This window comes from Nycticebus coucang, chromosome 2 (genome assembly GCF_027406575.1).
Source record: "Nycticebus coucang isolate mNycCou1 chromosome 2, mNycCou1.pri, whole genome shotgun sequence".
In the NCBI taxonomy this organism is placed as follows: Eukaryota; Metazoa; Chordata; class Mammalia; order Primates; family Lorisidae; genus Nycticebus; species Nycticebus coucang.
The window spans coordinates 146,069,145-146,096,846 of record NC_069781.1 but is presented as its reverse complement, the minus strand read 5'-3'; the positions used below and the strand labels follow the sequence as shown (position 1 = coordinate 146,096,846).

The 27,702-nt window shown below is 39.2% G+C and overlaps 1 protein-coding gene across 2 annotated transcripts in view; it reads left to right on the top strand.

The window, feature by feature from the left end:
• ITFG1 (integrin alpha FG-GAP repeat containing 1) overlaps positions 1-27,702 on the top strand; it is a 302,922-nt gene that overhangs the window by 49,994 nt on the left and 225,226 nt on the right. The window lies entirely within an intron of this gene.

Here is a 27,702-nt window from a genome sequence, read left to right as displayed (position 1 = left end):
TGAAATTGGTCTGTTCAGGAGGTCTATTTCATCCTGGCTAAGTCTAGGGAGAGGGTGTGATTCCAAATATTGATCCATTTCCTTCACATTGTCAAATTTCTGGGCATAGAGTTTCTGGTAGTATTCAGAGATGATCTCTTGTATCTCTGTGGGATCAGTTGTTATTTCCCCTTTATCGTTTCTGATTGAGGTTATTAGAGATTTTACTTTTCTATTTCTCGTTAGTCTGGCCAATATTTTATCTATTTTATTTATTTTTTCAAAAACCCAACTCCTTGTTTCATTAATTTTCTGAATGATTCTTTTGTTTTCAATTTCATTGATCTCTGATTTGATTTTGGATATTTCTTTTCTTCTACTGAGTTTAGGCTTAGATTGTTCTTCTTTTTCCAATTCCATAAGATCTCTTGTGAGATTGTTGATGTGCTCTCTTTCTGTTTTTCGAATGTAGGCATCTAAAGCGATGAATTTTCCTCTCAAAACTGCTTTTGCAGTATCCCACAGGTTTTGGTAGCTTGTGTCTTCATTGTTGTTATGCTCAAGGAAGTTAATGATTTCCTGTTTTATTTCTTCCTTCACCCATCTGTTATTCAACAGAAGATTGTTTAATTTCCATGCCTTTGGGTGGGCTTGAGCATTTTTGTTAGAGTTGAGTTCCACCTTTAGTGCCTTATGGTCTGAAAAGATACAAGGTAAAATTTCAATTCTTTCGATTGTGTTGATATTTGTTTTGTGTCCCAGGATATGATCAATTATGGAGAATGTTCCATGGGGTGATGAGAAGAATGTATATTCTTTATCTTTGGGGTGGAGTGTTCTATATGCGTCTATCAAGCATAGTTGTTCTAGGGTCTCATTTAAATCTCTTACATCTTTGTTTAATTTCTGTTTAGAGGATCTGTCCAGCTCTGTAAGAGGTGTGTTAAAGTCCCCTGTTATGATGGTATTATCAGATATCATATTGCTCAGACTGAGTAAGGTCTGCTTCAAGAATCTGGGAGCATTTAAATTGGGTGCATAAATATTTAAGATGGAAATGTCTTCTTGTTGTAGTTTTCCCTTGACCAATATAAAGTGACCATCTTTGTCTTTTTTGACTTTAGTTGCTTTAAATCCACATGTATCTGAAAATAAGATTGTAACTCCTCTTTTCTTCTGAATTCCATTTGCCTGAAAAATTGTCTTCCAACCCTTGACTCGGAGCTTTAATTTGTCTTTTGAAGCCAGGTGTGTTTCTTGCAGAAAGCAAATGGATGGCTTGTGTTTTTTAATCCAGTCAGCCAATCTATGTCTCTTCAGTGGGGAATTCAAGCCATTAACATTTATTGAGATAATTAATAAGTGTGGTAGTATTCTATTCGTCTTATTTGGTGAGAGTCCATTGCTTAGTTTTATCTTTTGCATCAGTGTGGAGGTTAGGTTCTGTCCTTTGATTTCTGAGTTCTTACTTTGCTGCTGATCCATTGTGGTGGTCAGTGTGCAGAACAGGTTGAAGTATTTCCTGTAGAGCTGGTCTTGTTGTGGCAAATTTCCTCAATGTTTGTATATCCATAAATGATTTGATTTCTCCGTAAATTTTGAAGCTTAGCTTAGCAGGGTACAGAATTCTGGGCTGAAAATTGTTCTGTTTAAGGAGATTAAAGGTAGATGACCATTGTCTTCTTGCTTGGAAAGTTTCATTAGAGAAGTCTGCGGTAACTCTGATGGATTTGCCCCTGTAGGTCAACTGGTGCTTACTCCTGGCAGTTTGCAGAATCTTTTCTTTTGTCTTGACTTTGGACAGGTTCATCACAATGTGTCTTGGAGAAGCTCGGTTAGAGTTGAGGTGACCTGGGGTCCGATATCCCTCTGAAAGCAGTGTGTCAGACTCTTTGGTGATGTTTGGGAAATTTTCTTTTATAATATTCTCTAGTATGGCTTCCATTCCTCTGGGGCATTCTTCTTCCCCTTCTGGAATTCCTATAACTCGTATGTTGGAACGCTTCATAAAGTCCCATAATTCTGACAGTGAACGTTCTGCTTTCTCTCTCTTCTTTTCTGCCTATTTTACTGTCTGAGTTATCTCAAGAACTTTGTCTTCTACCTCTGAAATTCTTTCTTCTGCATGGTCTAACCTGTTGCTGATACTTTCCATTGTATCTTTAAGTTCCCTAATTGACTGTTTCAGTTCCTTCAGGTCTGCTATATCCTTTTTATATTCTTCATATTGTTCATCTCTTATTTGATTCTGTTTTTGGATTTCCTTTTGGTTATTTTCCACTTTATTAGCAATTTCCTTCATTGTTTCCATCATTTCTTTCATTGTTTTCAACATGTGTATTCTAAATTCCCTTTCTGTCATTCCTAAGATTTCTTTACAGGTGGAATCATCTGCAGTAGCTACCTCATGGTCCCTTGGTGGGGTTGTTCTGGACTGGTTCTTCATGTTGCCTGGAGTTTTCTGCTGATTCTTCCTCATGAGTGATTTCTTTTATCTGTTTCCTTGCCCTAATTTTCCTTTTGCTTCTTCTTGCTCTTTAAGTTCTTGTGCCTGTGGACTAAGGGTACAGGACCAGAAGGGTGAGAAGGTTGAAGAGCAAAAAAAGGGGATGAAAGAAAGGAGGACCAAGTGATAAGAAAAAAAGAAAGAGAAAGGAGAGGGGGTGGGTATAAGTAATATTGACAAAAAGAAGAGAGGTACAGAAAGAGGGAGACAGGGCAATATAGGTGTACAGTAGGGTACTTTGACACAACCTTAAAAAACCCCACCTTCTGAGGGTGCCCAGTTGCGTGGTTCCCTTGATGTCAGCAGCTCTTTGCTAACCTGATCAGACACAGTACTCCACCTCCACCAAGTAGATAGGAAAGACAAAAATGCTATAAATCAAACCAAAGGAAGCAAACAGAAAACTTTACGGGGATAAAATTGGGTGAAAAACCAAATTATATCGGTAGAAACACTAGCAAAAATGAAGTTGAAGTTATTAAAAAAGGCAGCAATGGGAAATTATAATTAAACTAGGAAAATTGAGAAAGAAAAAGGGATCTGTGTGGAAAAGATTGAAATTAAAAAGACAAAGGAACATCAGCAATGTCAAAATAAACATACAAAAAAAACAACCAAACCAAAAAAAAAAAGAAAAAAATACACAACCAAAAACAAAGCAGTTTGTATATGTTATTGAATATTGTCTGGGCAACACGTGGTCTTCTGGGGTATGAGATGTTAGTCACAGTTCTGATACGACTGGAGGCTGCTGATTTCTCAAACCCCAGCAGGTAGACACCCTAAATCTCTCTTTAGCCTACTTAAAAGGCACTTTGAACTTGTAAACTTGCTGAGCAGAAGCTTTCCCAGCTTTCTCGCTGGAATCGCTGCTGAAGTGGCTATCCACTTACCCAGTGTGCCAAAACCCGTCTCACTCTGCCCCTGAGGGTTAGGGCTGCAAGGCGGCTCAAACCCCACCCTTAGGCTACTTGGTTGCTGGGTTACCAGCTCCCACCGGTTTCTAGCTCTGCGACCCTGAGGGCGGAGCTTGCCGGGGCAGATCACTGACAATGGATCCGTGTGACCCACTGCCAAACACTATTAGCTCCGTCTGGCTCAGCAGCTCAGACTGGGGCCCTAGACATCGGCCAAAGTTCTCCGCACTCCCGCTCAGGCCTTCCCCAAGGCAGTTCAACTCAGTGCCAAGTCCAAGGACATCAAAACAGTTCACAGGTAAGGCCTTTCTGGTTTGCAGTCTCGCTGCTACTGAACTTACAGTTGTGGGCGGGTTTAGACGGATTGAACACACGCGACCACTTGCCGGTTTTCCACTGTTTTAGTCCTCCTCTTGGAGTCCAGAAGTCTCTTGCTGACTCCCTGTATCTTCATAGGAGTGATGATAGGCAGTTCCCACCAGCCAGAGATGCCTGGAGTCCTATCTCCCCAGACTCACGGTGCCCAGATGCAAGGAAGCTGTTACTCGGCTGCCATCTTGCTCCTACTTTTTACTTTATTTAAAAGTATTTTGGTGGGATCATATAAAATTGTTAAGTTCATTTACTAACCAACTTCATGTTTTCTTTCATGGTATCTGTGTTTTGTGTAAATGCTTAGAAAATGCTATTTGTATGTAAGATTTTTAAAACAGGTTTTAAAATATATATTGGTGGTTTTATGTTTTTGCATTTAAATCTTTGATGCAGTTGGATTTTTTTGTTATCCTTTGGTTTTTGTATAAATATTCATCTCTCTGTTTTGATGGCCCAGAGGATTCCTTGTTAAGCACCAAAGACTTTCTAATTTCTGCTCATTGAGGAATTAATTCTACATTTATTGGTTACCTGTAACCTCCCTTGTAGACTATGCTGGTCAACTTTTTCTGAGGCAGGGTCTCACTCTGTTGCCCAGGATAGAATACAGTGGCATGATCAGAGATCACTGCAACATCACGCTCAACCAATTCTCCTGCCTCAGCCTCCCATGTAGCTGAAACTATAGGCGCCACCTCCTCACCCAGTTGACTTTTCTATTTTTTTGTAGATCTGAATCTTGCTCAGGCTTAGTTTCCTTTTTTATAGGTTTGCCACAAATAGAACAGTCCCAATCATTAGTTATTTAAATAAGGAATTTATTAAATTCGGAATCTAAGTGACCTATTTAAAAAGCATGTTATACATAGTGCCATTAAGATGTTTAAGAATACTAGATTAGACCTTCTACTACTTTCTTTTGTATGTTGCTGAGGAGACCTTGTAGGTACTTACCAACTTAGAAGAAGGGCTGCCTCCTGAGTTCCACCAGGAAGCACAGCCCAGATCTCCTTGGACTCAGCTCTCCCTTCATCTTCTTCATGTTCTGTACTTCCAGTGCTGTCTCCTTTCAGGGTGGACCCCAAGATTGAGCTGGGTGAAACCATCAAGGAAACTGGCACCGGAACTCTTCCTCCTGGCTCTCTCCTTCCTCTTCTCTGCCCTGAGCCTTCTCAGCGCCTCTCTGGGGAGCTTGATAGCTTGACTTGAGTTCTTTCTGCTTGTCATTTAAAGCAAAATTTGGTCAGGCACCAAGGAATATGTAAATAGAATTGTGGGAATTTAGGAATCTTTTCATTCTCAATAAAACCTGACTTTTTATACTTTTATCTCCCTCTAGAGACTCAAAAATTGCTATTCTGGAAGTAAAAGCTAACTGTTGGCTCTTTTTCAGTCCTGTTGTAATAATCCTGTTCTTTCCTTAGGCCATCTGTTCTCAAAGTGTGCTTCCTATGTCTGTCAGAATCCCAAAAACCCTTTCAGAGTAGAAAATGATTTTCATGAAGACCGTAAGGCACTAGTCGCCTTTTCACTCTTTTCTCTCAAGTATGCAATGGAGTTTTACGGATACTTCATAATATTTAGTGACTATATTGCTGGGACAGCTCATGTATGTGTATTCTTTTAAAACATCTCAGCATTAATTTTTAATGTGGTAAAAATCAATAGGTATAACTCATATAAATAAAAGTTCATTGGGGTCCTTGGTAATTTCTAAGAGTATAAATAGGTCCAGAAACCAAAAAGCTTGAGAACTTCTGCCCTAGGCAAATAGATTCTTCTGGCTGACTGATGAGAACAAATAGTGTAATATCCTTGATATATACGTACATCAAGCCAAATAAGATCTTGGCTGTAACAAGTCACATAGATTATAACCATCTCCCTAAGCGCCACCCCAGTTCCTTCTTTCTTGTTTCTGCCAAATAGTTGTCATGGTTCTAACATCTGGCCCTAATATGTAGCCAAATAAAAGAACTTAGAGGCTGTTCTATTGGTGAGATGTTATAAAAATATATAGCCCTTGACCCCAGGGACTCTTTATCATTTTCTTTACTAGGCCATTTGTCTGCTTCTTGCAAAACTGGGCAGATGTCACTTTTTGCGACCTTCAGCTATGTGTTCACCAATCAGGCTGATGAGGTTTCACTTTTGAAATTTGGAAGCTCATTCTCAGGCTGGCTTCCCAGTCCCTTTGCACAGAGTGGATGGGGCCTATTAGGCATTTAAAAGGCACATGTTGTATCACTGCTCAAGGGAAACATAACCTGAAAACTTCTTTAATATCACAAATACTTTTTACTTATTCGTCAAATTCAAAATTATTCACTAAGTCTTCACTCTGTCAAGCATTGTGCTATGAATCAAGGGTTCAAAGATGAACAAGACCACTAGACTTGAATACTGCTGAGGCAGGAACCTCAGGGTGTCATCACCCTCCCATTCTATGTTTAGAAGTTGAAGCTTGATTTGTAAACACACTGATCTATGTCTTAGATAATTTAAGATGCAGAATTTCAGACCCAGGTGCATGTTCATACTTAGTATCAGTGTTCCTGGTGTGTTTGCTGGAGCTGTAGAGATTCTCATCTCTCTTTCCCTGCACACTGTTGGTAATCACACGGCTTTACGCACATCTGAATGCTGATATCTCTGTGTATGTATCACCAGGTCTAGTGAACATTTCAGATCATGCTTCCCAAACTGAATCCCTGCTCTTTCCTCCTGAATCACCTCAACCCGTAACTGTCCCGTCTCACTGAGTGGCAGCCATCCTTCCATTTCCTCTGTCAAAATGTCTGAGTACTCTTTGCCACCTCTTCCCTTCATACGCACCATCAAATCTATTAGGAAAACCTATTTATTGTTCCTTCACAGTTCGTCAACAACCTGATCACTTCTTCTTACCCCTATGGTGATCACCCTGATCCGAGACACCATCTTCTCTGATTATCACAGTTACTGCTTCTTGCTCCACCCTGCCCCCTACAGCAGTGTTTTTCAACCTTTTTAATCTCATGGCATACTTGAACCTATAGCTAAACTTCCACAGCACACTTAAATTATGTTATTAAAAAAATAAAAAACAGGCTCGGCGCCTGTGGCTCAAGCGGCTAAGGTGCCAGCCACATACATCTGAGCTGGTGGGTTCGAATCCAGCCCAGGCCTGCCAAACAACAATGACGGCTGCAACCAAAAAATAGCTGGGCGTTGTGGCGGACGCCTGTGGTCCCAGCTACTTGGGAGGCGGAGGCAGGAGAATCGCTTGAGCCCAGGAGTTGGAGGTTGCTGTGAGCTGTGATGCCACAGCACTCTACCCAGGGTGACAGCTTGAGGCTCTGTCTCAAAAAAAACGCACGCACACACACACACACAAACTGTGCTTTGAACTCCTTTTGAAAATAATTTAATTAATGATCTTGAAAATTTTTCATGGCTGCAAATCACTGCCCTGAAGTTAGTTTTAATATGTGAGCCATTGTGTTCCTTTAAAAATGTAAATTGCTTTTCTCAAAATCTTGCAGCAACTCAGTACCCTTAAAGAATTAGCCAAAGTCCTTACAACGGCCTCCTGAGCCCCACATGCTCTGGCCCACCATCACCTCTCTAGCCTTTGTCTACTGTTTTCCCACTTGAGAGGTCTTGCCAGAGCCACTCCAGCATCCTTGCTGTTCTTAAACTCCAGGTGAGGCCCGGCCTTGGGTTGAGAAGCTGTTGGCTCTGCCCAGAATATCCAGAAGTCACACGCCTCCTTCAAGTTGCTCCTCTACAGCTATTTCAGCACCTTGACATTGTTATTTAAACGTCACCTCATTTCTCAGTGAGGGCTGCTGTATTCACAGTTACAACTTCTAAGTACTCCCCTTTCACCTGCGATAATACTATACACTTCTTTTTTGGCCGGGGCCAGGTTTGAACCCACCACCTCTGGTATATGGGGCTGGCACCCTACTCCTTGAGCCACAGCCACTGCCACTTATTTACCTTTTGATTATATCTTCCCATGCTAAAATATGAACTCCATGAGGACAGAGATCAATTGGTAAACCTCTTTCATCTAAAAATTTAACAGCTAACAAAGGGGCTGTTTGATGAAATTGGTTTTTGTATGTACATGTTCAAACATAAATTATTGAATGGGCTTTCTTTTAAAAACTCTACAAGGAATTTCTCAGAACTATATACAAAGCTTAGGAACTTTGGTGATAGGAATTTTAGCTAAGCAAATGTAGAATGTAATGGACACACTTTTCAAGAATTTTGTTCATTTTTCTACAAATACAAATTAAACCACTCCAACTTTAAGAAGTCATAAGGTTATCAAATGAATCACTTCTAAATGTATTCGGTTTGGTCTGATTCATATTCTGTTCTAAAAAATATGTGATCTTTATCAGCAAAGATGAAGAGACCTGTTCACTACAAAATGCAGTTGTTACCATAATGTTCTCTGATAAGGAAGGGGCACTAGAGAGACAAAATGATAAAAAATGTTTATTGTAAGTATCCTATAACTTCTCTGATACACATTTACATTTTGTTTCTAGAGTAAATACTTTTGAGAGAAACTTCACAAAGATATTATTCTATTGTAGCAATATTACACTTGATTATTTCCTAGCTGTGAATACCTATTTTTAGGACCAGGGCTTAATCCAGGGAAGCCACTCCTTTCCTTGGCCCCTCCCAGATAAAAAAAAAATCTATCAAAACATCAAATCTGGGCTAGCATACCTGGGCTGGGCACAGTGGCTCACACCTGTAATCCCAGCACTCTTGGAGGCTGAGGGAGGTGGGAGGAGTGCTCAATCGTAGGAGTCTGAGACCAGCCTGAGCAAGAGCAAGGCCCTGTCTCTACTGAATCTAGAAAAATGAATCTACTCTACTAAAAATAGAAAAATTAGCCTGGCATTCTGGTGTGCCTGTAGTCCCACCTTCTCAGAAAGCTGAGGCAGGAGGATTGCTTGAACCCAAGGTTGCTGTGAGCTAGGGTGATGTCACAGCATTCTAGCCTGGGCAGCAGAGTAAGAATATCTTAAAAAAAAAAAAAAACACTAAATCTGTTATAATTTTTTTAGTCTTTATCTAAAATACTGTCAGGAATAAATATCTATTACTATTTATTGAGCAGTTATTAGGTTGGTGCAAAAGTAATTACGGTTTTGGGCAGTGCCTATGGCTCAAACAAGTAGGGCACTGGCCCCATATACTGGAGGTGGTGGGTTCAAACCTACCCCCGGCTAAAAACTGCAAAAAAAAAAAAAAATTAAAAACAAACAAAAAAAAAATAATTGCAGTTTTAGACCAGGAATTTTAAATCATAACTAGGCTCAAATGCATCTTAATCAGAATCGGCACCATTACAGTCAACACATTGTTGCCAAAGAGAAATAAGTTTGCTTATCCCTGAGGCATAAAAGTCTGTGCTTCAGGATTTGACAAGCTCCTGGAAAGCATTTTCTGCATCCTACTGGTTGTGGAAGGATTTCCCCTGCAAGAAGCTATCTTGATGCTTGAAGAAATGGCAGTTGGTTGGTGAGAGGTCAGGCAAATGTGGTGGATGAAGCAAAACTTTGTAGCCCAATTCCTTCAACTTTTGAAGCGTTGGTTGTGTGACATGAGGTCAGGGATTGTGGTGAAGAATCGGCCCCTTCGGGCAGCGCCTGTGGCTCACAGGGGTAGGGCACCAGCCCCATATGCCAGAGGTGGCGGGTTCAAACCTAGCCCTGGCCAAAAACTGCAAAGAAAAAGAATCGGCCCCTTCTGTGACCAATGCCAGCTGCTAGTGTCACAGCTGTCAGCACCTGTCAGGGATGTGCTGAGCGGACACTCAGGTGTGATGGTCTTGCCTGGATTCAGAAGGCTGTGGTGGGCCAGGCCAGCAGCAGACCACCAAACAGTGACCTTGACCTCTTGGTGTGAGTTTGGGTCTGGGAAGTGCTTTGGAGGTTCCTGTGGGTCCATCCACTGAGCTGCATTGCCAGTTGTATCAAATCCACTTATCATATCACAATCTGAGAAATGGTTCATCGCGTGCAATAAGAGAAAATGACACTTGACAATGACGATTGCGCTGATTTTCGGTCAGCTCAGGAGGCGCCCACTTCTCGAGCTTCCCCACCTTTCCAACTTGCTTCACGCACCCGAAGGCTGAAGGTCAGTGTTTCTGTGCACTTGTCAGAGGATCCAACCATTGCTCACCATGAGCCATCGTCAGCTTCAGTGGCCACTGCGCTCCTCAGCTTCCCCACTCACTCCTCTGCACAGCTGCTGGAACCCCCTCTGCGCAGCACGCTCCGTAGCAGTTCCTGGGCCAAACGTGTTGTTGAGGTTGTAAGTTGGCTCTGCTGATCTACAACCCATTTTGAACATAATGAGAGAATTGATCAAATTTGCTTTTTGTCTAACACCATTTATTTAAATTTAAAATAAACAGCAATGAGTCAGCAAAAAAAGGTCATGTGAGAAGTACACATTAAAATGGTTAAGATAACCACATTTAAGAATGTATTTCAGTATTAAACAGCAACTTTTAGCAATGTAAAACCATCAATTACTTTTGCATCAACTTAGATGAGCCTGGCCCCATTCTAAGTCCTTCATATGTATTTGCTTAATTCTCACAGCAACCTTATGGAACAAGTTCTTCTATTAACCCCATTGTACAGATTGTGAAGCTGACATACAGAGGTTAAGTGACGACTCTATGGAATCCAAGAGACTTTTTACCTCCAAACTTTTATTTAATATATGTTTTAGATAATTGCATAGTGCTATATTTTTAATATTCCCAGGCCCCTTTGAGAATCTGGAGAAAGTTATGGAACCTCTCTCAAGAAAAATGCCCATAAAATTGAAATTTTATACTCATAAATACTCTGAAACCTAACCTTAAACTCCCTAAAGATCATTTGGTTAAAAAAGAAATAACACATACATTAAATATTCAAAGGTTACAGGTATGTGTTGCCAAAAGCAAAAGTTCCACATGACCTGAAATGGTATGAACATAGTTATTAATGCAGTTAACAACTTAGATATTGACATAGTTATTGCTTTGGTCAGTATTCACTAGATTGTTTTTCTAAGCGTATTTTCTGCACACAAGAAAGTATATGTGCTTTTGGTTTTATATTTTGCATATTTAATGATGTGACGACTGTTTCAAAATGTAAAACCTATTTATCAGAAGATATCATTTCAGTAAAATGAAAGGCTGCAAATTGGGAGAAGATATTTATGACATATAATCAACTTTGAATTGAGTTTCAAGGTAAAGAACTCCTATAAATCAAGAAAAAAAAACAAACGAGCAGAAAAATGGGCAAAAAATTTGAACAGACATATCCCAAGCAACACATAGGAAAGCCAAGTGAACGTCCTTATTCAGCATCTGTTGGAATCAGAGAAGTCGAGCAAGCACCATAAGATGACATTTTATAGCCATGGCATTTGCAAAAAATTGTAGTTGAAAAGGCTGCTCTGATTACACAGTGAAAAAAATTAAAGAACTTAAGTTTATACACATTTGCATAGATGAATCTTGAGCTTAAGAAAAAGTTTCAAAGGAATGATAACATTAAGGTCAAGTTCATAACCATACAAAACTAATATATGTAGTAGATGTGTGTATACAGTAAACAACAAACAAAGGGTAGGGAAAATGAGCAGAAATGAACCTTTGTAAAGGAGGGAAAACTATCAGAGACACTGCCGTGGCGTGGCTAAGGGGTAATAGAGTGCAAAGAGTATTTGTGTGTTTATTATTCTTTATATCTTTGATAAATTATTTCGTATGATTTCACAATTATAAAAAAGATTACCAAAAATCGGGCTTTCCATACCATTTTCTAACTTCCTTAGTTTCACTTAATTTCTTAGAAATCATTCTATATCAGTATTTTGATCTACTTCATTTATATCGTAGTTGAATTATATTCTCATATTTGGCTGTACATTTCCTTTACCATGTATATTGAATCTTACCATTAACGGCAGATTTGAAAGGCCCCTAATAATATTACTTTTCATAGTTTGATTTGAGAAGGTGCTGTGTGTCCATGGAAATTGGGCGTGTTGTCTCTATAGTTACCACCTCAGTAAGCGTGTGTGTGTTTGTGTGTGTTCCCAGTGAGAGAGAGATCAAAATCTCAAAATCTATTTTTTCCCCTTCTCCACTGTTTGAAAGTGAGTTGTGGACATATCTAAATACTTGAACATGAATCTCTGAAGAATAAAGGTGTCTCCTACACAACCACAATACCATTAGCACATCTAGGAAAATGAATAGTAATTCCATAATGTCATCTAGTAACTAACATATAATCACATTTTCGCAATTGTCCTAAAAATACCTTTCATAACTGTTTTTCTTCCTTGTTTAAAAATTCTAATCAGAACTTACGTGTAGTAGTTGTTTTTCCATTCTCTCTTAATCTAGCTATTAACTCATCTATTTTAGTTTTTTAAATGATACTTTTTGAAGAGTTTGAGTTAACCTGATTATTTCCACATGGCATTTAATTTTTGAGTACTGACTTCTTACAGGTTTTTTAAAAAGGTGCACCTATTTTTAAAGGTTAGTATTGTTGGTGTATTTTGACAAAGTAGATGAACCAACTTTTTTTGTTATGATGAAAGGGTAGGCACAAATTATACATAATTTAAAATATACTAATACTAATATGTAATTAGTATTTATTTATAAATGCTATAAATATATTTTTATAAATATATATATATTTTTAAAGAACAATGAAATGTAAGTATAATGAATGCTTATTATATTGTATTTCTACAGAGAGCAGTATGTTTATCATAAGCAGTTATACAGCCTCTTCGTGATTTTTTTAAAAAGCATCAATATTATTTCAAGTTACTTTTCTTATTTTGGTAGTATAATATGTTAGTTATTGCGATGAAACAATCCCACAGTTTCTTGTGTTGTTTCAGATGACTTGTAGTATTTTTTTTGCATGAAGTATGATACTTTGCCATGTGTTTAAAACATAGCTATATTTCAGCACACAAAATAATATGTTTTACATGTATTCTTTGGCTCTATGCAAAGATATTGGACATGCATTTATATTTTATGGGTTTAGAAGTAAAAAGATGGTCTCCTATGGGCATAATCAATTTAGTCATTTAAATCACTAACTGGTAAATTCAGTCTATAAAAGTTGCTGAGTCAAATCAAAACAAAATAGTTGGAGTTATTGGGCATTTGGTACCAAACAAGTATTTTTCAGATATTTGTAATCTCAGAAGGATAAGTGAACATTGTTTAACAGCCGCATGCAGTGACTCTGGGCAGGGCCTTGTGAGGAGTGATGTGCATCCAGACAGGGCTGGCGCGGCTTATCCCATCAGGCCAGGTTCGCGGGCAAGTCCTTTTGTTCTTTGGGAATGTTTCATTTGTTAAAATGCGGATGGTGTCACATATCTTGATGCAGTGGCTTTAAAATTGTTTCTGAGAGAATTATAATGAGAATATATTTTATATCATAACCTGTATACATGGTTATACCACATATGTTTGTAGACATACATATAAACATCTTCACATAACAAGGCTTACTCACACAGTGTAGTATACTTTGTTTTAAAATGTTGAATTTTATTTCATGATAAATGACCCTCAGTTTGACAGCACTACCTAAAAATTCAATTAGCTTCATTTAAACCCTGCTACAAAAATAATTCTGCCCTTTGATCATTCCGTCATTTATTGAGCAGTTAGTTATTATGTGCCTATGGGAACAAAAGTTGTCATCCTGACCCTTGTAGAGTTCGTAGCTCCTTGAGGGAGAGAGACAATAAACAAGAAAATGTGCCCTTATGAAGAGTCATCTGAGCCTTGAGGAAACACATAGGCAGAGAATACCAAAGGGGTCAGCAGTAAGCAGGAGGCTGGGAGTGAGGATTGAGCTGACACAGAGATGAGAAGCACCAATGCAACCAGAGCAAGAAACAGGGGCAAGGTTTGGTGGGATCTTGTGGCCAGACAACTTGTGCTTTAGAACACGCCTCCAGAGGTCTCTAATTGCTTAACGAACTAATTGTAATCAACCACATAAAGAATTCTTTGCATAGATCATTTTCCCAAATAACTGTAATCATTAATCTACTGTTCCATTTAGGTCACCCCGTGACCTCTCACCGCCCCCTCACTTCGAGTGCCCAGTTCCCTGGACACCTCCTCGCCCTCAGTTCCCAGAACTCTTTACACTCTCCTGTCCTGTCTCTGATTTACCCTTGGACAGCGTCCCATGCTTACAGCTTTTGTGTCCTCACAAGACATGTTGCCTTCCAGCACCGCGAAACTTGGTTTTCCTTCTTTTCAGAACCCTCAGTGGTCTCTGCTGTTCCTCGGGGTCAAAGCTCAGGATCATGTACTCAGCCCTCTCTCACTTGGAGCACTTCACAGACTTGCTCGTTTCTGCACCTCACACCAGCTGCATGAGCTGCGCCACCAGCCCCCAAGTGTGCGTCTTCTGTCTTAGCTCTCTCTTGTGGATTTCACGACTCCTGTAACTTTGGGCATTTCAGACTCAGCACATTTCAAGTGGAACACATTATTTTTCCCTCAAGCCTCCCCATCTTCCTTTGTTTCTTATCTCAGTAGATGACTCTACCATCCCCCACATGTCAGGTCACTTCCAAGAGTCATTCTTATTTTTTGTTTTTTTTAATTTTGCTTTCAATTTCAACTGGCTTTTCACTCATCTTAGTTTGGAGGGGTTTTTTTTCTTCTTTTCTTTTCTTACTTTAGCATTTCTCTTCCCTTTGCCTCCCAAGTAGCTGGGACTACAGGTGCCCGCCACAACACCTGGATTATTATTATTTTTTTTTTTTTTTGGTAGAGAGCAGGGTCTCACTCTGGCTCACTCCAGCTCAGGATGGTCTCGAACCTCTGAGCTCAGGCAATCCACCCACCTCAGCCTCCCACAGCGCTAGGACTACAGACGTGAGCTACCACACCCGGCCCCAAGAGTCATTCCTGATCCCTCTCTTGCTCACTCCTCATACCCAGGAGTTCCCAGGTCTTCCTGACTCCACCTCCTACAAGCCTTTTGAAACCTTTGCCTTCTGTGCATCATGTTACACCCACAACTTTGGAAGGCATTTACCTCTTGCTCATGTTACTGTGAGAGTCTCCAGACTGGTCTCACGGCCCTTATTCTCCTAACCTTCCAGCCCAGTCTCCAGGTAGCATCCTAACATCTGAAGTAGAAATCTCCTCTTATCACATCCTTGCTTAAAATTTCTTGTGGCTTTTATTACCAACAAATAATTCCTTGTTCCTCATCATAGTCCGGGGGCTCTTGCTGCTCTGGTCCCTGCCCGCTGGTCCAGCCTTAGCTCTCTCTGACCCGGTCTCTCTCTCTGTGCCACGTGGAGCTCGCAGGCTGTTTCCTCTCCTCCGCTCATCTGTCTGACTCTTTTTTTTTTTTTTGTTATTAAATCATAGCTGTGTACATTGATATGATCATGGGGCATCATACACTAGCTTCATAAACCGTTTGACACATTTTCATCACACTGGTTGACATAGCCTTCCTGGCGTTTTTTTAGTTATTGTGCTAAGACATTTGCATTCTACATTTACTAAGTTTCACATATATCCTTGTAAGATGCACCCAGGTGTGATCCCGCCTGTCCCCCTCCCCCCTCCCTCCTCTCCCTTTCCCCCTTCCCCCTATTAGGTTGTAACTGGGTTATAGTTTTCATGTGAAAGCCCTAAATTAGTTTCATAGTAGGGGTGAGTACATTGGGTACTTTTTTTTCCATTCTTGAGATACTTTACTAAGAAGAATATTTTCATCTGTCTGACTCTTAATGTAACGTGCTCTTCAGGTCTCAGCTGCGGCTCCTATTTTCTGGGAAGCCTGCTCTGCCCCCAGCAGTGGCTGCTTTGGCTGCTGTTCTGTTGCGCTGCCTTGCACTCGCCTTTGTCCACTGGTGGAATGTCAGCTCTTGAGAAGGGTGTTTCTGTCTGCCCTGCTCACCAGTTTTATTCCACCTCCTGACAGTGCTGGTGCCAGTGATACAGATCAGAAGGAAGGGAAGCTCTGGAAAGGAGGACAGTGGACCATTGTGATTAAGAATGCAGGCGCCAGAGTCCAGTGAACCCAGGTTCCAATTCTGGTTCAACCACTCACCAGCTGCACAAATCATTTAGCCTAAGTTTCCGATGCCTTCATTGTAAAGATGGGGATGTTAATGGATGTTGATGGTTCCTGCAGTGACAGAACACATACAGAGTATCCAGCACAGTGCCTGGAGAATAATAAGTATACAGTGAATGCTAGCTATTATTTATTCCATTTTGATATATGAACAAATAGAACAGAAAAGCCATTTGACTATCACTGTACTCTTTAACAATAAAGGTACACATATGGTAGAGGAATGAATGGCTTCACTTGAGAGATGAGGGATGTTATTCTGTGTTGCCTTCAACCCCTGAAAATACTAGAAAAGGGTGCTAATTTTTCAGCTGTATAAAAATACAATTATCAATCTTTGCCTATTGTAGGGAAGCATCAGGCTAACTGCAGTGTATTAAAAAATGTACTTTATAGATGTGTGCTGCATGAAATGGAAGGGAGACTTTATTGTAGCTGGTAACAGATGGGAAAGAATTTATGGTTTCTGAACTTTGTCTGCAAAGGTGTGTCTCATAAAGTGTTCTTCTTAAAGAAGGAAAATCAAATGTAGATCTCTGTTAAATTCACTGAATAGTATTGCATCATTTACTTTTCTTCTCATTTTCACTGACTTTATTTTCTATTAATAGAAGATACCAGTTGATTTATTTGCACCTTATAACGTTTCTCATCTGCAATCTGCAGTTTGTCTCAGTACCCCAAACCTCAGGTTTTGATGTGTAAAGAGAGGAAACACACTTTTTTGAGCTGATTAAAAGTACTGGGGGAGGTGCACCATTCCTTTTTCTTCATTCCCATTATGAGTTTTATCTAGCCTGATTGATGCATGTGGTCTCAAGAACTGGGCTTCACTTTCTGATAAATGTTCTCTGAAAAGTTGTCTGATAAATAAGCTTTCCCAGAGCATAAACAAAGTACCGCTGAAAATAGTATTAGCTCGTCAATGTCACTAGGGTTCCATTTGCTGCACTGCAGAAGGAATAAGTGACTCTGGCAGCACAGTATCATTCTGGATAGAATGCCTGCCAGCAGATAAAATTCTTTACCTGTCCAAAAGGATCTGATTCATTTGGGGCCATTATTGCCTTGCTGACCTTGTTTGGTGTCTAATTTATTTTCAGGTAGAAGAATAGGAAAGGCAACTTAAGTTTAATATTTTCTTCTTAGAAACAGATTGCCTTGGTTATGTTCAGGCCTTTATAAATTACCATCATTACGGAAGGTAACTGCTGACTGAAATGAGCCAAACAAACTGGAACCTCTAAATCATGGTTCAAATTCAGAAGCTTAAGTTGTTGTGTTTTTTTTGTTGTTGTTGTTGTTGTTTTTTAATATTTATTTTTTTATTAAATCATAGCTGTGTACATTAGTATGATCATGGGGCACCATACACTTGGTTCATAGACCGTTTGACACATTTTCATCACACTAGTTAACATAGCTTTCGTGGCATTTTCTTAGTTATTTTGCTAAGACCTTTACATTCCACATTTACTAGGATTCACATATTCCCTTGTTAATACTGATTTTCTCCTTGAACTTCGAGGAAGAACCACCTTCCTTCATTGACCACCTCCTTAAGTTGACCAATTTACATAGACCAAACAAGCACCACATATGCATATCAGTACAGTAGGCCTGGTTCCATATGTTGACCAGTTGGTTTTAGTCCCTTGGGTAGTCAGCTTAGAGATTTCCAAAATTCTTATATTGATTCTAGTCTTTCTTTTTTCTTTTCTATCTCATGCTTCCCAATGGCACCCTAGCCACTGAGCTACGGGCGCCAAGACAAGACAAATTATTGATAAGGCTCCAATCATGTAGAGAGCCTGCCAACATTTATAAAGAATTTATAAGAATTTCAGCATCTCCTCCTCATCCTCTAACTTTGTGCACTGCAACCCTGGTCTATCTCCTGTTCACCTGCCAGCATCCTGTGCTTCAGCTGAACTGAACTGTACCTTTGCTGCTTCCTCTACCTCAGGGTTTCTCAGCCATGGCACTGTTAAATTCTGAGCTATATAAATATTCTGTGGTTGGGGGAGCCACACTGCACATTGTAGGCATCCCCCACCTCTACCCTCTAAACACTGGTAGCACCAGAATGTCTTCACACATTACCAAGTTTGTAAAAGGCACAATAGCTCCTGGTTGAAAACCATTGCTCTACTTTGTAAACTATCAAGTTAAACCTGTCTACATCATAGCACCTTATCTTCCAAGCTTGATCTCAGATGCTGTTTCCTTTGACCCTTGTTGCTGTTCTCCCTTCACTCACTTGTCTTGTTATCCCCTGTCTCACGCATCTCTACCCCCAGGCTCCCTGCCCAACACCTCTACCCTGTTTTGTGGAGTACTATCAACACTCTCCCCTACATTTTTGCTTCTTTACACAGTCTTCCCGTCACAATTAATCCCCATAGCTGTCTCAAATAGAAAATGTCGCATGCCGCATATGCTGCTATTTGTAGATTAGCATCTTTATTTCCCACCACCACTTAGATGTCATTTCTGTGCTACATTCTCTAAAGCTCTTCCTCCTCTGAGACTTGTGCCACCCAGCCATACCAAACATCATCTTCATTTTCTTATTACTGGCCTCTGCCAGTTCTTAGTTCATTGGAGAAGTAACACCTCTGGACAGTTGTCTATCAGTCTCCTGTCATCATTATAGGTGATTTCATTGTGCACAGAGATGATCAGCCCAGCACCATGACCTCCCCACTTTGTGTCCCTCCCTGCAACCATGTTGGTACCAGAAAATGTACTGTTTCTAAAATCCCTAATTAAGTATCCCACTCTCCCCTCCTCACCTCCTGTCCAAGGGCCTTCCCTGCAACACTCTTTGGACCTCATTGGGAGTTCCAGGCTTCTGATGATTCCTGCTTTTCATAGCCATTCATCCCCTCTCAAGCCTCCTTTTTCCTCTTTATTAATGGTCCATCATTACTTAGGTAAACACTTTCTTGCAAACACAGTAGAACTCTTGTAATTTGACCACTTAAGGGACTGTAACAAACTGGTCAACATATGTAGATGGCGAAACAAGGATCTAGGCCTGCTGTACTGACATACGGGTGGTGTGTGTGGGTCTGTGAAAAGCAGGTCAGCTTAAGGAGGCCATCAGCCCAGGGTGGTGGTCAGCTGATGCAGGTTCTGCTGTGCGTTTAACTAACTTCATTCTGCCACATTGACACCCTAATTCTAGGTAAACCCTACGTCTACAGACATCTACAGAGAAACATTATAGTCATGGAGTTGGGAGGCGGGCCTTTATCTCAATCACATATTCTAAATTCAAGCCCTCATTTTATTCTTTCTCCTGTTCTGAGCTTTTTCTGCTGTTGGTGTGAATCTGAAGCCCCTTCTCTCTTTATATAAGACTGGAGGTCTGTCTGCCTCTTCTCTCCTCCTGCCTTCCTTCTCTCTCCCTTTTCCCCTGGTCTCTCCTTTTTGTTACCCTTGCAGTAGAAAGCAGTGCAGGTATTTTAGCAAGATCTAACAGTTGTGCTTGCTTCATTGTGGCATATAACAATGTATTTGTTCTAACTTTTCCCTTCTTCACCTGAGCTCTCCCTCCCCAATATACTTAACGAAAACGAAAAGGGATGGTTGAGTGCTTTCTGCTATTATCAAGTAAAGAAATACCCTTTGGATAATAGAACAGATGTAAATTGAGTCATTAGATAACTAAAAATGTACACGATCTTTTATGAAGAGACTGGTGTGGCGTTTTGAACCAGACCGCATTGCACGGGTTTGATGTTTCTTCACACCTGCCTCCTGAATATGGAGGTTTCTTAATCTGATATCTAGGATTGCAGACTGCTGATGATGAACATATGGCTATGTTGTATTTTTTGCATAAGTGGGTAGAAGTTTTTGAAATCTAGCTTTTTAACCTTTTTTTTAAATTGAGACAGAGTCTCACTTTGTCACCCTGTGTAGAGTGCTGTGGTATCATAGCTCACAGCACATCTTTTCATTATTAATGGAACTCTAGAATAGAAACACCTCTTTAAAACATTTGGTGCCCTTAGAAACACACCTCTTACAGACTAAAAAGTAATGAGAAATTTTCCCTTTTTTAATTCTAAAATACAATTACATGTTTTGCTTCTATTATATGTGTTTTCCTGTGCTAGTGTATCCCAAATGGTGATTCTTAATCACTGAAGGATTGTTTTCAATCGTAATTTGACAGACTTATGCTGATATGTTAATTTTCACTAGTTACTTTTTCATGAGTTTAGGCTATACTGTAGACTTCTTTTTTTTTTTTGAGACAGAGTCCCAAGCTGTTGCCCTTTGGTAGAGTGCCGTGGCATCATAGCTCATTAGCAACCTCCAACTCTTGGGCTTAAGTGATTGCCTCAGCCTTCCAAGTAGCTGGGAGTATAGGCGCCCGCCACAACACCCGGCTGTTTTTTAGTTGTAGTTGTCATTGTTACTTAGCAGGCCTGGGCCAGCCTCGAACCCTCCAGCTTTAGTGTATACATCTGGCGCCCTTCTCACTGATCTATAGGCATCGAGCCTGCTGTAGACTTCTGAATCAAGCTTTTTGCGCGGGCACTTCACCTGTCTTAGGAAGTGTGACTGCCATGTCTTTTACTCAGAATAACCACTCGTGATATTCTCAAGCAGCAGTGGACGTGAATGAGTGTGTGGCTGGACATAGTTTTGTTTTTCATCTTATCTTTTTATATCTAATCAAACCATTTAATCAATTTATATATATTATTGAACAGAATGTCATTTTTAATACCAAATATAATGAATATATAACAAGTAGTTTGAATTGTTACTTAGTCTAATCTAAGATAAACTAAATCCATTTCTATCAATATAGTTGGTTTACTATGAAATAAAGCCTATTAAAACTAAATATTCTGGACTTTGAAACTCTTACATTGATGTGGTTAAGAATAATATAAAATTAGCATTCAACTAAATAAGCTACTTAAAATGTTGTTTGTTCAAAATGTTTACATTTCTCCTCCTGGAAACTGTCCAGAATCATAATGTGCTCTTCATGTTATGTGTGGGCGTGGAAAACAGCGTCTAAAAGGGATGTTAGCTGCACCAATCCCTAATACCAAGAGAGCTGAGTGTTCCATGAAGTGTTTTTGTGAACTGGCCAAAATCAGGTGGAAATGTGAGACTTTAGTTTTAATTACTGGGATCTCATTTTTCTCTCTTAGCACCAAGAGCATCACTCACAGGAGTCAGGGGCTTATATTTGAGAATGGTTTTAGTATCCATTTTCTAGAAATATAAGTTAGTTAAAATATGGAATAAAATGCACTAAGATCATATGGGATGACTTATCACAAATTGAGAAATCATCTTTTTTTTTAGAAATCATCTTCTTTAGGATTTTTAGAAGAATTACAGTGTTTCTGGCATGTAATGAATCCTTAACCTTTCTACTCTAGGAAAACATGTACTCCCCATGACACAGTGCTGCTGTCAGAATTCTCAAAGACAATGTGTGTTTGTATTTTTTGTGGCCTTTACCTAAAATGAAATAGAATTTTGCTTCTGAAATAAACTTCTTTTAAAATAGAATAGCGTCTGTGAGCCATGACAGATTATAAAACAAAATCTATCAGAAAGGCAGGGCAGGGGAAGGTAGAAGGTACATTTGGATTCCTTAGAGTTGCAAGCTATCAGCTGACTTAACAGTATGTAATGTTTTCCCGTGGATTTAATAATGCTGATCAGTCCACTAAGTGTAAACACACAGACACAGACACAGGTGTTGTCTTTAAAAGCAGCACAGAGTATATCTTCAAGATGGCTTAGTTGGATGTAGCTTTAAATTTCCCTGTCCTCTTAGGCTAGAGTTAATTTTTATGAGCACTGCTACTGGATAGATGAAAGAAATAAGTGATGTCTCTTCCAAAAATGTAGAGTATGAACTGCTAAACATTAAATAATGAGTTCTCAAAACCTGCTGCTGCCGAGTTTTCCCATTGCTCACAGAGCATTTCTAGTGTTACCCTAAAATAAATGGTAATTTCAGTGTACAGACTAAAGTGTTTACAATATTTAATATCACAAAGGATGATCTCAATCTATTCCATTGATCAAAAATTTAATTTACTTAGAGACTTAAATGAAAACCTCTGTATTATAGACACGTGTGCTTATAGTTTTACTTAATACCCAAAACATAAAACAGCCAAATGCTTGATGATGTCTGTTATAATTACTTGTATTAAATAACTAACTTTGCATTTAGGATGACATAAAGTCACTCTTAACTATGGAAAACTTGAAGAGAACAATCCCATAACCAGTGTAGAAAAGCTAAATTTGCCTGTCATCTCCCTGCTGCTCCTTCATTAAGCATCTCTCTAGTCTACCAGGGACCTTCTCCTGAATTCCCAGGAGGGCTGAGCACAGGTACGGTCCCTGGGACAGGGTACCGTGCTCTGCATTACACAGATGCTTCTCTAATTACGCTGGAGGTATCTAGAGACTCAGGTCCCCTGGGTTATGATATAGTCATAAAATAAGTAGACGCATTAACAGGACGTGTTAAGAGATCAGGATCTGGAGACCATGTGGCCTTCCTTGCCTCTTCCTAAATATCTAAGCTCCAGCTGCCCTAAAGTGGCAGTGCTGCTGCTTCTCTGGCTCTTCTTCTCATCCCCTCTACTAGCCAGATGAATTTGGTTTCCCAGTTCAGAATTCTGGCCCAGTGATCATTTTTTATCCATCTTGGCTACCACTTTTCATACTTGGTCTATTCTTGAATTACCTGCCAGTTGTGAACGGGGTGCCTTGGATTAAGGCACCTGTGAGCTGAGCAGGGACTTCTATGGCTGGGTGATTTTTTTCATTATTTAGGTTTGGGTTGTTAGATGTTTACCCCCCGAGGGTCCTGTAAATGTTGTCAGACCAGGGTCAAGTGTTGTTCATCATTGTACCTGGGAAGCATGTCAAGGAAACTGAGACTTGTTAGATAACACTGAGCACAGAGCATGGTGTTAGACACTCTTCATACGTTATTTCATTTCATTATTTCATTTTATCCTTTTTCTATTCATGCCTGAAATTGACTTATTACAAATGGTTATGTTATACCCATTTTACAGATTGAGAAGTAAAGAGACCAAAAGCCTATAAATCACGTAGCCAGTAATTGGCAGAGCTGACTTTCTGATTCCAAAACTTGTATTTTTTGCACTTTATACCACAATGTGTAAAACTCAAGTCCTTACGATGGACTTCAGGGTTCCATATGACTTGAGCTCCTACCCCCCTCAGGTCTGATTGTCTCCCCTGTGCCATCACCCTGCCTCAGCCACACAGACCTCTGGGCCGTGTGTCCCTCAGACACTCACCTCTGACCTTTACTCTGCCAGACACTGCACAGTTTTGCTCTACATGGCTCACTCCCCACTTCCTGAGATCTTATCAGTACCACAACACCCCTCCCAAACAGATACTTCTTATCCTTTTCCCCTGCTTTATTTTTCTCTTTAGCAGGACATATTTTACTGATTTATATGTAAAAATAAAGGAGCAAATGTTCCAGTGAGAACAGGGCCTGGCATGTATTAAGCACTTAATAAATATTCCTTTAATAAATGGATGAAGGGATAGATGGGTATATGTATACATATGGGTCCCAATAGTGAAAAAATTCCCAGGATATTAATGCATCAGATATAATATATCTCAGTTCTGATGCTCAGATGAGAGTGTCAGAGTAGACAGAAAACAATTCCATTACTGAATCCTTTGCAGTCTGCCAAGGTTCATGCACATGTATATTTCTGATATTTATCCTTATTTTCAAAATGAATCTTCAGAAGCCATTCATACAGGTAGGTCTGATTACCATGTACTAGCTGAACAGAATTACATCTAATTAATGTTATAGTACATACGTACTACTAAAAGAATTTAAAGGAACTTTAAAATCTGTATATGCTGTGAAATTTGGACAAAACATCTTAAAGGTAATCTAAAAGATCCAAGGAAATTATTCTTTGACCCAGGGCATCAAATATGATTTAAAGTGACATTTAAATGTAAAACATTTGTTCACTAATTTTTTTCCTGAATTTCCCGGTAGCTAAGATGAAAAGGAAAGTTAGCTATCTCACAGAATGAAGCACCCACATTTATCTACAGAGAAGTATGTTTTTATTTGGATCTCCCACTTTTGTGAAATGTATCATAGCTGCCCATATATAGACTGCCTTAAAGAGGAGGATCTGAAAACTTTGAGAACCCACTCCAGTGTACACCTGGTGTGAATTCCTGCCAGCATAGAGTGAGACAGCACCCAGACTGGCTTATCAGGTTTCCCAGATGTGGGACATGAGCAAAGGAGGGAGAGATGAGATTTAAAAGTTGTCAACAGTTAAATATCAAAAAATAGAGCCAAATTCTTTATTATAATAATATATTATAGCAATTTTGGATACTGAGTGTCCTGGCTGTTTCAGTGGTGAGCATTGTCCCTGTAGCCCAGCCCCGGGCCTCCTCCTCAGATCTGGATGTGCCCCAGCATCCTTGGGAGGGCAGTGTTTTCAGCAGTCTTTGTCTCCTTCCCTGATCACACCCAGCTGTTGGGCTCTCTCATTTCAAAGCCTTCAAGACAGAGAGATTCCTCTATGGTTGGATACAAAGCTTGAATGCCTTGGCAGGTTAATTTTTTGGTTTTGTAGGTTTGCTTGGACCCCAGGAAGACTCTTTATAGTTCTTTCCCTAGTAATTCTCCCATGACCTGAGTTGTTTTTTTAAGGAAGCCGACAGCCTCCTCTTTATAGCTTTCCATCAAACTTCCATTTGTTTTGACCATGCCCTTAGGCTTGGACTTCTATACATTCTGTTTTAAATAGTCAGTTCCTTAGGGGAAGGCTTCATAGCTGTTTGGCCAGTAACCATATGAAAAAATGCTCTTCATCCCTAATTATTAGAGAAATGCAAATTAAAACCACCCTGAGATATCAGCCTAACCTCAATGAGAATGGCCTATATCACAAAATCTCAAAACTGCAGATGCTGGCGCTGTTGTGGAGAGAAAGGAATAGTTTTACTCTGCTGGTGGGACTGCAAACTAATGCAAATTTTTTGGAAGGAAGTATGGAGAAACCTCAAAAAATTCGACCTAGACCTCCCGTTTGATCCTGCAATCCCATTACTGGGCATCTATCCAGAAGGAAAAAAAAACAAACCTTTTTATTATAAAGACACCTGTACTAGGCTGTTTATCACAGCCCAATTTACAATTGCCGAAAGGTAGAAACAATCTAAATGTCCTTCAACCCAGGAATGGATCAGTAACCTATGGTACATGTATACGATAGAATATTATTCAGCCATAAAAAATGGAGATTTTTCAGCATTTGTACTAACCTGGATGGAGGTGGAACACATTATGCATCACAGGAGAGGAGAAGTAAGAATCCTATGTACTCAATTTTGATTGACAACAGTTAATGACAATGACATGGTGGGACATGGGGGAAGAGGAGAGCAGACAGAGAAGGAGGGAAGGGCTGAGGGAAAGGAAAAGAAGAAAAAAAAAAAGAACAAGAAAAGAAAATAGTGACTAATTTTCACATAAATTGGTTTTAATTTTGACTAAAGTATATTACTTAAACATTAATTTTTAACTCAACATGTTGATATGTTGTTTAGGATATTGTATCCTCATTTATAAGTGACATATGTTTGTAATTTCTCCTTTATAATAATATATTTTATCCAACTTTAAAATCAGGTGTACTCAGATCAAATAGAATGATTTTGATGTATTTCTTCTTTTTCTATTGTCTATAAAATTTAGCATGACCTGTTTTTTGAAATTATCTTTACTTTTATTTATAAATATTAGTTGTCTATTTTTTGATACTTAAATAAGAAGTTACCTGATGACTCAATACTGAATCTCAGAGTCAAAGCATTCTATAATAGACATACTCTTATTTGACAATGTGAATGTTACTTTTGTTGCATTATTATTATTATTGCTTAATATTTCGAAGTAGCAATTGTCTGATTCCTTTTCTGAATGTATATGTTCGTTCTTTACAAGGTTTTTGTTTCTAATCCTTATCTTAAACATGGTTATTGTTATTAAATTTTAAGTCTTTTTAATTTTGTGAAGGCAATAAAAATGGAAACCTAATTAACACGTGTATATGTAAAAATTTAAATTAAAAAAAAAGAAAGAAAATTATGAAACCGTAAGAAAGGAAATAGCAGAGGACTTTAACAAATGGAAGAACATACCATGCTCATGGCTGGGAAAAATCAACATTGTTGAAATGTCTGTACTTCCTGGAGCAATTTAGCGATTTCAACACCACCCCTATTAGAATACCAACATCCTACTTTCAAGATTTGGAAAAAAAGATTCTGCGTTTTGTATGGAACCAGGAAAAAACCCGTATAGCTAAGGCAGTTCTTAGTAGTAAAAACAAAGCTGGGGGTATCACCATACCAGATTTTAGGCTGTATTACAAGGCCATAGTGGTTAAGACAGGATGGTACTGGCACAAAAATAGAAGCACAGACACTTGGAATCTAATAGAAAACCAGGAAATGAAAGCAACAACTTATAGCCACCTAATCTTCGATAAACCAAACAAGAGCGTCCACTGGGGAAAAGACTCCCTATTCAATAAATCGTTCTGGGAGAATTGGATATCCACATGTAAAAGACTGAAACTGGACCCATACCTTTTTCCAGTCACAAAAATTGATTCAAGATGGATAAAGGACTTAAATTTAAGGCATGAAACAATAAAAATCCTCCAAGAAAGAATAGGAAAAACACTAGGAGATATCGGCCCAGGGAAAGACTTTACGAGGAAGACTACCATGGCAATTGCAACAACAGCAATAATAAACAAATGGGATTTATTTAAACTGAAAAGCTTCTGTATAGCAAGGAGACAACAACCAAAGCAAATAGACAACCTACACAATGGGAAAGGATATTTGCATATTTTTTTAAAGTGTATACATACTTTATGATTCCAATTATATAAAATTGTAGAATTGTATGAAATTCTAGAAAAGGCAAACAAATCCATAGTGAAAAAAAGTAAATTGTTTCCTCCGGAAGATAAGGAGTGATTGTAAAGAGGCATGAGGTAGCTTGGTGGATGATGGGTATGTTCATTATCATCATTATAGTGTTGGTGCCCTGAATGCACACATATTTTAAAACTTATCAAATTGTGTGCATCAAATATGTACAGTCAATTATTGCATGGCAATTACATCTCAACAAAGCATTAAAAGAAACTGTTGCTCATACAAATCTGACCTCACGCTCATTTTAGAAAACCAGACAATATAGCAACCTCATGTTGATTTTGCCATTTCTCTGTGCCTTGGCAACAAAGAATGACTGGCTGTGTCACAGATGCTATATCCCTGGAGTACAGGATCTACTTTCTCTTGGTCACTATTTTCTTGCCAGCACAACACTGGCCTTGAGATGTAGAGTACAGAAAGCTTACAGCAATCCACAAAACCTCTGGGTTATTTGTTCTGCCAGTAACCTTGGTCATAGGACAGAATTGTCCTGACAATTTCTGCAAACCCTAAATCTTGCACAGCCACATTCAAGGAAAAATTCTTGGATGTACCTTTAGAATAAGTCCATTCCTTCTAGTTTGCTAAGTCTCCCCTACTCCTTATTAATCACACCCAAATTATGTACAAATTATGGTCCCACCTGGGCCCAGTAGGTCTTGTAGTTAGATGCACCTATCTA